The sequence below is a fragment of the Rhinoderma darwinii genome, chromosome 5, assembly GCF_050947455.1.
Source record: "Rhinoderma darwinii isolate aRhiDar2 chromosome 5, aRhiDar2.hap1, whole genome shotgun sequence".
NCBI classification, from domain to species: Eukaryota; Metazoa; Chordata; class Amphibia; order Anura; family Rhinodermatidae; genus Rhinoderma; species Rhinoderma darwinii.
In genome coordinates, this window is record NC_134691.1 from 164,054,139 (window position 1) to 164,067,057 (window position 12,919).

Below are 12,919 nucleotides of genomic sequence, written 5' to 3' on the forward strand. Positions count from 1 at the left end.
TTTCCAACCCTGAATAGAGTATATATCGGTCTATGCAACAGAAAATATAGGGCAGTAGTGTCTTAAAAAGTAACTGTACTTTTAGAAACCTTTTGATATGTCATAGTGACATATCAGAAGTTTTGATTGGTGGTGGTCTGGGTGCGGAGACCCCCCACAATCACTGAAACAAATGAGCAGAAGGGCTCAGCTGATCTCCCATGACCTTCGGCTTTGATCGGCGTTCCTTGTTAGGCTGAAGACTGCTCATAAACGTTCTATGCGAGCCCATCGTTTTTTTTTCTTCCGTCCTTCCTTCAAGTCTTTTTTATTTCAAACATTTACAAAAAAGGGAAAGAAGAACGGGAAGACGTCTATTCCAATATTATTTTAAGCGTACAATCCTATTCTTCCCTTAAATATGAATAAGGAGCCACCCCCCTGCCCAGTACCGGCACAGAAAAAATTCCCCAACGTATACACCGTCATATTTACAGACTTTAGTAGCCAAACATACGCCAAAACAGTGTCATGGAGGCATATGTTTCGCCGGTATATGTTGGAATCCAGTTGCTTCAACGGTTTAAAAAAACCGCAATTGACGAGGATACAAACCATACATGGTACGGTTCCATGGAACATGGTGTTGGTCTATACATTTGCTCAATCAGAAACGTGTTCAGAGGTGTTTCTTGGTTTTATGTAGCTAAAGCTGAATCCTCGCATAATAAAAAGTATGGAGATTTGAAACACGAATATTTAATTCAGATGGTGAAATTTCACGAGTACTGCTCAAAAAAGTACAGCTTGTTGCAAAGTGAATTCCCAACAAAATTCAATGGTGATTGGCACCTTTGTTTTCCGTTTGTGTCGGTCAGGGTCCCGTTCCGACGGAACGTCAGGACGGGACCCTGGCGCAGACGTGAACAAAGCCTAAGCCAACATTACAAAGTAATCACCCAATCCCAGCAGTTATTAAGGAAAACTGAGCACAGACATACAATATATAATGTATATGGCTGGTAACCGCTACAAGTCATGTTTTCTATTATGAAAAGCGTATTAGGAATTTTTACATTTTACATATACTAAACGTGCTGTGCCAACGAACAACACACGACCGTGACCATAATCACGGTCCGCAATTATGGGCACGGCTGGCCGACAGCCACCTGCATGCTCGTCCCGTGCTCCCATACAAAGTATGGGAGCATGGTCCGTAAAAACCAAAAGATAGGACATGTCCTATCTTTTGCGGAGGCTTTCTATGGCCCGGACACTTTCCCGCAAATATACGGGAAGGTGTTCGTGTTCAATAGAAATTAATGGATCTGTAATTACGGACGAATTCTACGGTCGCGTGCATGGGGCCTGAAACAGTAGAACATCCTTTAACCCCTTAATGACCGGGCCTGAAAAGACCTTAATGACCAAGCCAGATTTGTTAAATCTGGTATGTGAGACTTTATCAGAGAATAACTCTGCGAAAGTTTTGAATATCCAAGTAATTCTGACATTGTTTTTTCGTCACATGTTGTACTTTATTTTAGTGGTAAAAGTAGACTAATACGATTTGCGGAAATTAATAAAAAAATAGAAGAAATTTTGTAAAAATTATAATTTTTCCCTATTTGTAACTGCAATATGTGACATATGTACATACATACTGTACAATTTTTTTAATTAAATATATATTTCCATCGCTTTACTCTATTTTGGCAGCACTTTTGAAAAAAACACATTTTTTTTGAGCAATTTAGAAGACTTACAAGTTTAGTAATAATTTGATACATTTTGAAGTACATTTTGTTTTCCTGCACCAAGCCAGGTTTTCAGAGGCTCATAGGTGTCAGAAAGGTGGAAACCCCCACAAGTGACACCATTTTGAAAACTACACCCCTTAAGGTATCTATTAAGGGGTGTTGTAAGTATTTTGACCCCACAGTTTTTTTTGTAAGCATTCATGCAAAGCAGGTGTAAAAAAATATAATTTCACTTTTTTCATAAAAGTATCACTTTGAAGACCGATTTCTTTGTAAAGCGACCATGAGAATGAAGAAACACACCCCAAAATCTATCACCCTGTTTCTCCTGTTTTCAAAAATGCCCCCATTGTGGCCCTAATGCGTTGCCTGGACACACGGCAGGGCCCGAAAGGGAGGGAGCACCCAAAGACTTTCAGGACACACGTTTTGCTTGAAAATGTTTCAGGTCCCATTACACATTTATAGGGGCACTGAGCTGCCAAAAAGATAGAAACTCCCAATAAATGACCCCATTTTGAAAACTAGACGCCTTAAGGTATTCATCTAGGTGTGTACTAAGTATTTTGACCCCACAGTTTTCGCAGGAAGTAATGCAAAGCAGGTGGAAAGAAAATTTTATTTCACTTTTTTTCACAAATGTGTCATTTTAAGGTCAGATTTCTTGTACAGAGGACATGAGAATAAGGAAATGCACCAGAAAATGTATCACCCTGTTTCTCCTGTGTTCAAAAATATCCCCATTGTGGCCCTAATGCGTTTCCTGGACACACAGCAGGACCCAAAAGGAAGGGAGCACCCGGAGGCTTTCAGGACACACATTTTGCTTGAAAATGGGAGGATTCTACGTTTCTAGATTGAGAAATAGATGTCCCTAACAGTTTCTACACCCCATGACTATGTCGTGCTAAGAAAGCAGCGGTCCTGAAATCATGTCAGTCCATAGACATTATGTATATCAACCCGCTCTGATATATAGTAAGTTAGAGTGGGAAAATGTATTAAACTGTTGGCGGAAAAAGGTAATATATCCCCAAAAAAAGGAGGAAGAATGTATCCAGCTATGTGGAAAACTAGAGCATGTTCACAGGATGAAAGAAAATTTGTAGGGCTGTAATGACTTTATTATTCAAAGTGACTGGTCATACGACGTCTCTTTAGCTCCATTAATCCCTATATAAGGGACGAATGTGCCAAGTGACGCGGTACACCATAACAAGCCCCTGCCCGGCAAGGTAGGAACCGCCATGTGCACAAAACAACCAATCACCTGTAGAATATATAAAGGGGCAGTGTCCCACACCGTATGTATAGATACAGTAAAGGACCACTACTCCCCAAATTAATGTCGCTATTTCTAGAAGTATTGTCGGGTGTAAGAGGTCCACCAAAAACCCGAACAAAATTGTAATAAAGCCCATAGTGTATTGATAAGGAACAGGTCGCTTATTAGAAATCCTCAGAATAAAAAGAAAAAATTATGCCGTATCCCCAGTGAGTAACAGCTATTTATGGCAGGACATAGTCATAACGGAAAAGGAAATAAAAAGCTTTCAGGGCACAATTTTATCTTGAATGAATTTCAGGGCCTTATTCCACTTTCTATAACTGGGTTATATCCCAAAATGACTCAATCTAGAAAAGTATATTTCCCTCCCTCCCAAAAAAAAGTGATTAAAAAAAATAAATCTCTAAAAGAACCCTAAATTTTGGCATCTCCTAAAAATAAAGCGAAGCTGCTTCCCTAAAAAAAAATAAAAAAAAAATAATATAAAAAAAAAAGTGTACAGAAAAATAAAATCCTAAATAAATCCTGCATTTTAACTTTTATAGCTCACAAAAGAAAATTAGTAATGTGCGACGGTATGATAGATTTCAAAACAGGGACTTATGCATAGACCAGGGTTGGAAGGACAAGCGGAACAATAATATCGTGACTCACTTCGCTGTCCTCGTTTGCTGCAGACCCGACACAGTTTTTTGGGGTATTTTCGGTTAGGTGTTGAAGGGATGGGGTGTAAAAAATTTTTTTCAACAAGTCGGCGTACATCCTCTGACTCATGGACTACTCTCTGGTCTGCAGATTGAAATAGGAGATCTTCAATCACTTTCTCCTGAAATTCAAAGAATGTCGCCCTGCCCGCTGATTTTTTGTACAGGACAAATGCATTGTGCATCGCAACCTGGATGAGGTATATTGCCACTTTCTTATACCATGTTCTGGTTTTCCTTTTAACCAGATAAGGTTGTAACATCTGGTCGCACAAATCTACCCCACGCATGAATTTGTTATAGCCGATGACACACACAGGCTTTTGTCTATCTGCAGAGGCCCCACGTTCTCTAATAGTTGCTGTTGCACTTGTATGGATAGTGCTGATCATGTAGACGTCCTTGCGGTCACAAAATTTTAAAGCCAGCATCTTCTCAATTTTTTAAAGTGCATGACTCCCCCTTTGGTAGTTTTTTATCCACAAGTTGACGTGGGAAACCTTTGCGATTCCTGCGTATTGTGCCACAGGCTCCGGTGTTGGCACAATGAAGGGCGCTAAACAATGGCACACTGGTATAAAAACTGTCCGTGTATACATGATACCCCTTGTGTAGGAAGGGGCCAATTAAATCCCACACAATCTTACCAGTGGTACCAATATTTGGAGGGCACCCTGGTGGATTAAATTCACTGTCTTTACCCTCGTAGATCTTAAATGCACATGTGCAGCCAGTAGCGCTTTCACATAATTTGTAGATCTTTACCCCGTATTTTGCACTTTTTGAGGGTATGAATTGGCGGAACGAGAGACGCCCTTTGAAATTCATTAGCGATTCATCCACTGCTAAATTTTGTTCAGGAGTATATGCTCCTAAAAAGGAGGAATTAAGAAAATTTAGCAAAGGCCTTATTTTATACAGCCGGTCACGACTTCTGTCGCTGGAAGGGGGTGCCTGTAAGTTATCACTAAAGTGGAGAAATCGCATAAGTATTTCGTACCTGCTGCGTGACATAATGCCAGAAAAAAATGGGGGTGGCATGTATAGGGCTTGATGCCCAATATGACCTAATAGAGGTTTTTTTTTATAATTCCCATGTTAAGGGTGAGGCCCAGAATTTTTTTTATTTCCGTTTCATTTGTGGGATTCCACAACCTGGCATTAGGTGACGAAGGCTTATTGGCAATGTACTGCCTGGCATACAAATTTGTTTCCTGCACAAAATGTTCCAAAACTTGGTCCGTAATAAAAATATTAAAATAATTTAGTGGTGAAAAATTACTGACATTGGGACTTATGCCAGGAGTAGCAATAAAGTCATTTATGGTGGGAGAAAATAGACTTGTGGGTTCCCACACTAAATTGGTTTGGTGGGGTTGCGCAATTTCAGGGGCTGCACTTTGAACGGACGTTGTGGCAACTGCGCCGTCTCCCATATCACTGGTGCTGGGTCTCCTATCCGTAGAATCCCTTGAAGCGACACTTTCGCTGTCGCTTTCAAGAAAAAGCTCAACTTCAGATGCAGAATCCGTATCGGAGCATAGCATCTGATAGGCTTCCTCAACACTGTATCTTTTGGCAGCCATAATGATTATACAGTCTAAACCGCAAATAATAAATGTAACTAGCGGTTTCAATTTTTTTATCAACTAATCACACTAAAGGAATTAAACGTTTTTTTTTTTTTCAAACCTAAACCTAAACCCTACGCCTAACACAAACTGTAAACCCAAGCCCAGAACAGAACCCTACGCCGTCTAACAGCGTACACGCCGTCTAACAGCGTACCCTAAAAAGAAAGTCGTTTATAGTACGATTCTTAGTATATACAGTAAATATATTTATATATATGTATATACTATTTATATAAAATACTGAAAAAAATTATAATTTTTTTTGAAACTGTGTAAGGGACAAGTGATTTTGTGAGGGGACACTGACACACTTGTATCTGTTTCTCTCCACAGCTAGAACAGAGTGAGGAGAAACAGATACATGTTTTTACTTTTATTTTACAGTAGCGATCACTATGATTGGATATCATAGTGAACACAAAAAAGATCAGGAGCCAATACTATTGGCTCCTGATCACTGCTCTAAGAACAGAGCTGCTAGCAACAGCTCGTTCTTAGAGCAGGAGCTGTCATTTAGACACTCCCAGCGGCTCTGTACACAGTAACAGCATGTGACCGCTGTGATTGGCTGTCACAGCGGTCACATGCTGTTACGACGAAATTGGCAGGTCCTGATGGCTGCACTAAGAACCGGACCTGTTACATACAGCCGGTTTTTAGTGCAGACTTGACCAGGCTGCCGTTAAACCCACTCTACTACAGCGACGTCAAAAGGCGTCGCTGTAGACTGAGTACCTGCACCGCCCGACGTCAAAAGACGGTGGGCGGTCGTTAAGGGGTTAATAGAATCCATGAAGATAAGTCTCATGGCTTATATCCAATTAACTTGACATTATTTGTCCTGTCAACATAATAAAAAATACTTTCTCTATGTGAGCAGCATATTAATAATCCCTTCCTTCCATGAAGCATATAACCTCTCACGTGAAAGGAAAGATTGCCAGGAACTTTTCAATGGTTCAAAAAAAATACAAATGAGCCGCAGTCCTATGGTTACTGGTTTCACTGACAAAAAAATGCTTTCCTAAAGGGCATGAAATGTCGTTTAGGAATGCGGTCAAACAAGAGTATAATCACACGAGGCAGATTTGCCGCAGACATTTCTGCTACTGTAACTCTGTTCCACACGCCAGAATGGGGTTGCTTCTTCAGCAAGTGTATGGATTTTTCTTACCAACTCCACTAAGATGAATAAAATTAATATTCAGTCGAAGAAATTTCTGCAACAAATCTGCCACATGTGAATATACCCTAATACTACTGGGGGAAGGGCGAAAAAAAGAAAATTCATTATTTTAAAGAGGCTCTGTCACCAGATTTTGCAACCTTTATCTCCTATTGCAGCAGATCGGCGCTGCAATGTAGATTACAGTAACGTTTTTATTTTTAAAAAACGAGCATTTTTGGCCAAGTTATGACCATTTTTGTAGTTATGCAAATGAGGCTTGCAAAAGTCCAAGTGGGCGTGTATTATGTGCGTACATCGGGGCGTTTTTAATACGTTTACTAGCTGGGCGTTCTGACGAGAAGTATCATCCACTTCTCTTCAGAACGCCCAGCTTCTGGCAGTGCAGATCTGTGACGTCACTCACAGGTCCTGCATCGTGTCGGCCACATCGGCACCAGAGGCTTCAGTTGATTCTGCAGCAGCATCGGCGTTAGCAGGTAAGTCAATGTAGCTACTTACCTGCAAACGCCGATGCTGCTGCAGAATCAACTGAAGCCTCTGGTGCCGATGTGTCCTCGCTCGTCTGACACGATGCAGGACCTGTGAGTGACGTCACAGCGTGATCTGGCAGAAGCTGGGCGTTCTGAAGAGAAGTGGATGATACTTCTCATCAGAACGCCCAGCTAGTAAAAGTATTAAAAACGCCCCGATGTACGCACATAATACACGCCCACTTGGACTTTTACTTTTAAACACACCCACTTGGACTTTTGCAAGCCTCATTTGCATTACTACAAAAATGGTCATAACTTGGCCAAAAATGCTCGTTTTTTTAAAAATAAAAACGTTACTGTAATCTACATTGCAGCGCCTATCTGCTGCAATAGCAGATAGGGGTTGCAAAATCTGGTGACAGAGCCTCTTTAATGCTCACTTTAAGGGGGTTTTCCAACCACTAAAAGTTGATGGCCAATCCTCAGGATAGGCCATCAATACCGGATGGGTCAGGGTCCAACTTTTGGGGCCCCCGCCGTTCAGCTGTTTTTGAAGGGGCCGCATCGCTCGTACTAACACTGCTTCCCCTTCATTTCTTCTTGCTCATTGAGTTGTTGACACACATTTAGCGGTCATTTACAGGTATTGAAGCCTTTTCTCCCATTCACTTCAAATGTGTGTCGACGATTCACAGTGAGCAAGAAGAAACGAAAGGGAAGCAGCGCTCGTACGAGCACTGCAGCCCCTGCAAAACAGCTGATGGCCTGCAACGTCATCTTAGAAAACCAGATTGCGCGCAGAAGAGAAGGAGGGGGTAGGTATGAACTATTTGTTTTTACCAGTGCTGCATTCCGCAGTGGAAATTCAACCCGAAAAACCACACCGGTTTTTCGGACAGAATGTGTTGCAGGTTTCAGGATGGATACGCTGCGCAGTTTTTACACAGCGCTTCCGACCAATGGGTACCCGGCCTAAGAAGGCCATATATTCCCATAAATTGTGCAACACTCCTTCATAGTACATCTGCTTACAAAAATCTACTTTGTTTATTTTACCACCTCAGTAAGTCGTGATTACAGCTTTGTTGCTCCTTTAAATCCTAATTTTTTTTACGATACACACCACACATCTGCAGTCTCTCAACCTTCCGCATGGAAAATACATAAAAAGTAAATTATTCACTGTAGCACACTTAATAGGCTGACATTTCCTGTTTTCTGCAGCTCACTTTCTAGTTTGCTGCGTAGACTGGGGCAGGGTAAGCAGAGCCATCTTATTAGTGGGTCGAAAATTTAAAGCGACCATCCAGTCAAAATTAAAAATTTGACCATACATTGCAAATGTATAGTCATCATACTCCTGCCTCCAATTCAGCGTTCGGATCCCTCGGTTTCATCTTTACAAAATGGTTGCCGCAGTCTCAGCCTTCCCTATGAAGAGCATTCCTAGGAAGTCTGAGACACACCCCCGCACTCCATTGCCCTCACACGGACCATCGCCGATGAGGTCATTTGCAATGTAGAGTCAAATTTTTGACTGAAGGGTTGATTTAAAGAGTAACTGCACTTTCAAACTTATAATATATCAGAGACATATCATAAGTTTTGATTGGTGGAGATCCGGGTGCCGAGAACCCCACCGTCGCTGAAACAAAAGGTGCAGAAGAACTCAGCTGAGCGCTTTGCACCTTTTCCGGAGATCAGCACTCCTCATTAGTCTGAGGACGGTTTACATACAAAGTCTGTGTGATCAGTTTTCATCCTGGCAGGAAGCGACGTTCAATTTAATTAATTTGCCCTCAAGGCCTCTGATGATTCTGTTTTTTAGCAGAATCGTTGAATCTATTCTTTAGTGGCACCGTGCTGCAGGAGGAAGGTCCACCCCACCGCCTCGTCATCTGCCTTGTCTGCCCCATCTGACAAGCTGCTCCACGTTCTGTCCCTGCCTCCCCAAGGAACTGCTGTTCTGTACTGAACAAAATGATACAGTACAGAACAGCAGGTCCGTGGGGAAGCAGGGACTCCAAGTATATAGCCACACCGGCCCTGTAGATACTACCCCCCCCCCCCATGTAAATAGCGCCACCACTGCCCTGTAGATAGCACCTCCCTTACAAATGACATGCAGTGGCCTCCCTTGTAGACCGCACCACCACCACCCCCATCCTTCTTGTAGATAGCGCCACTGTAGCTCCCACTAGGAGCTGAATCCCCAGTCAGAGCATCGGCAACCTCTGGCCGGAGATTTAGCTCCTAGTGGCAGCTACAGTGACGCTATCTACAAGGAAGGTGGTGCTGCGATCTACATGTGGGGATGCATTCTACAAGGGGGTTGGGGGTGCGGCACTATGTCGCTATATGGGGGCACTGTGGCACTATCTACATGGGCACTGTGGTGTTTTGTGGGGATTGGGACAAAATAAACCCGGACAAAGGAAATCCATTTTGAGACAGACGGATGCAAAACGGAAATGAAAAACTGACAATTGATCAGTTTTCACGGGAAGTTTTTTTTTCAGGAGTGCCGTTCACATGTACCGTGATCCAGTTTTCACGGTCGTGTGAATCCGGCCTTAATGTACATAAGGCTCTGCTAATATCGCGTTTTTGCATCCTCCTGAAAGAAAGTTTTTTTTTTGTCAACATTAGAAGAAATGTACTTTTAAGGCTTTGTTCACATCTGCGTCAGGGCTCCGTTTTGGTACTCAGTCAGAGCTTTCCGCCAGAACGGAACCCTGGCCGAAATAAACAGAAGCCATAGGTTTCAGTTTGCATGACCATTGATTTCAATGGCGACCGATCCGGTGCAAATTGTTTCCATTTGTCTCCGTTGTGCAAAGGTTCCGTTGTTTTGACGGAAGGAATATCGCAGTCAACTATGGTATTGCTTCCGTCAAAACGACAGAACGGAAACCATTTGCACCAGATACGTCACCATTGAAATCAACGGTGATGCAAACAGAAATCTGTGGTTTCTGTTTGTTTCAGTCAAGGTTCCGTTCTGACGGAAAGCTCTGACAGAATACCTGAAAAAAAAAAAAAGCAACAATATTAAACCGGACTCTAAACTGATCTGACATTAAAAGGGTTGTCACATTGATACAACCCCTGTCCATGTTCACTATTAAGACACATGGATATTATATAGGGGAGTCTATGAGCCAGAACGGAGAGCCGCTACAAAAAAATCAGTTACAATTCTGGCGGACTTGAGTAAAATGGCCGCCATATAATACTACATTGCTGCCCGGTTGGGCGTGGTTTCCCAGCAAAATCAGCTGTTTGCCAGGGGGGCAGGCACCGCAAACCAGAGTGATCAGCTGATCGCCCCAAATGTAGCATTCCAGCATTCCGAAAAAGGTCTCTAAAGTGTATAAGCATTCGCCTTTAAATGTAGCAATTTATTCAATGTTTCGTTTGCCAAGATTAAGTGTATTATTGCCTTTACTCCTAACAAGCCTTGATGCAGAAGGAAACACACACTTCTATTTACATAAGAATGAAGGACTTTGTGCCTGGAACACTCCTTACTTTATCTAAACTAAACAGATAGTAAGATAGTTGTTTCAACCGAATTGCTGCTAAACACTCGCGTTCCTTTACTAAAGTCATCACTGACAGTATTTCCTTTTGAATGACAAGAGTTTTTGAAATATTCACCAATGACTTTATGAAGCCTCGTGTGAACTCTAGAACCACGTTAAAGGGGTTTTCTGGGATTTCGATTTTGATGGCCCTCAGCTGAATTATGGGGCCACAGCACTCCCCTTCCTTGTTTACAGGACCTGCTTCGTACATTTGGTAGTGACTGGGCCTGGTATTGCTGTAAACAATTAAGAGGACGCTGAACCTAAAGAACATCTGAAAAATGACAGGTGAAATAGGATTGGTTTCTATGGCACCTACCACACCTTTCCTTTGAACCAGTTTTAATAAATCTCTCCCATTGCATGTAGGGAGCGTTTACTTCGAACGCGGCCGTTTAACCCCTTAAATGCTGCGGTCAATAGCAACTGTGGCATTTAAGTCGATGGGGTGCCATGGCAGCCAGGGGCCTACCAAAGGCCCTCAGGCCTGCCCTGGCTATATGCCTATTAGGCCGTGCCAGAGGCATATCTTAATAGATTGCCTGTCAGTTTTACACTATACTTTTACATTATATCGGAGATCAGAAGATCGCATAGTGAAGTCCCATAGTGGGACTGAATAAATAAGTAATAAATGTTAAAGAGGTTTTGTCACCAGTTTATAAAAGTGCCCTATCTCCAAACTAATCTGATAGTCGCTGTAATGTAGTTAACTGTTTTTTTTTTTATTTATTTTTGACGAAGTTATGACTATTTTTCGTTTTATGCAAATTTCTTTTAAATGCCCAACTGGGCGTTATTTTTACTTTTGACCAAGTGGGCGTTGTAAAGTGAAGTGTACGACGCTGACAAACCAGCGTCATACACTTCTCTTCATTCATGTGCAGCTGTACTCACAGCACAGCTTAATCTCGCGAGAGATCATGCTGAGAAGTCACTTAATCCCACATTAACTTTACCGGGGCTACAGGAGAATGACCAGACATTGCCTCCAGCCATGTGACCGCTGCAGCCTGTAATTGGCTGCAGAAGTCATATGTGATAATACATCATCCCTGGAGGCCGTGATGGACGCAGGAGCAGAGATTTCTGGGTAAGTATAATCTTTTTTTCTTTCAGAGTGCGATTTTTGCTGCGGAATTGCAGCTTTTCTGCCGCAAAAATCTCAACATCTGCTATATGTGTTTGGTTTTACCTCCCCATTGAATTCAATGGGAAAACCCGCAACAGAAAAGCGATTCCGCATCATAAATTGACATGTTGCGCATAAAACCGCAACGTTTTTCGTCTGTTTTTTTTTTTTACACAGCGTGTGGATGAGATTTTTTCAAATATTATCCACTTTGCTGTAATACACTGCAGATTTCCCGCAATGCAATCCGTTGCAGAAAATCTGCGGTGTTCACAGTACATGTGAATCACACGGGGCGGATACACTGCGTAAAAGCACACAGCATGTCCGCCCTGTGCTCCGCAGGGAGTTCTGGGCGGAAAACCACAATATGTGGTGCAGTTTTTCGCCCGGAATGTCCACTGTGAAAAACTGCTAGAAGGCCGGCCTCCTGGTATGACGTTTCATCCCAGGAGACTGCTGCAGCCTCTGATTGGCTGCAGTGGCGGTCACATGGAATGAAACGTCATCCCAGCAGGTCGGCCTGGAGGAAGAAACACAGATGTCTGAGTAAGGCTGGATTCACACAAGCGTTTTGCGCACGCAAAAGGTCCGCAAAAGCTCTGTGTGTCATCAGCATATGATGCGTGGCTGTGTGATTTTCGCGCAGCCGCCATCATTATGACACTCTGTTTTTATGTTTGTAAACAGAAAAGCACGTGGTGCTTTTCGGTTTTCATTCATAGTTTTGACTAGAGGAAAAGCGCATCACGTGCGGTACACGGAAGTGCGTCCGTGTGCCAAATATATGACAATGCCGTGAGTTTTACGCAGCGGACATACGCTGCGTGAAAAATCACAGACTGTCTGAACGGCCCCATTGACTAACATAGGTCCGTGCGACACACGTGAAAATCACGCGCGTAGCACGGACGTATTATATGTTCATCTGAATAGGCCCTAAGTATAAGTTGTTTTTTATCTGAGTAACTTTTTTGCGGTTACAACAATTGATATTTGTCGCGGGTTTTACGGGAAAACCTGCAACAAAAAGTAGCGTTTACGTAAACACAATTGACATGCTGCAGAATAAAATTACACACAGCATGTTAATTTCTGAGCGTTTTTTCCGCTCCGTATTTACACAGTGTGCGGATGAGATGTGTTCTAACTTCGCTGTTACTGTATTCT

General features: G+C 42.5%; 1 protein-coding gene across 6 annotated transcripts in view; it reads right to left on the reverse strand.

Annotated features, from left to right (window-relative positions):
* The window catches only part of RELCH (RAB11 binding and LisH domain, coiled-coil and HEAT repeat containing), a 139,979-nt gene that overhangs the window by 94,441 nt on the left and 32,619 nt on the right, over nucleotides 1-12,919 (reverse strand). The gene's annotated exons all lie outside the window — the stretch shown is intronic.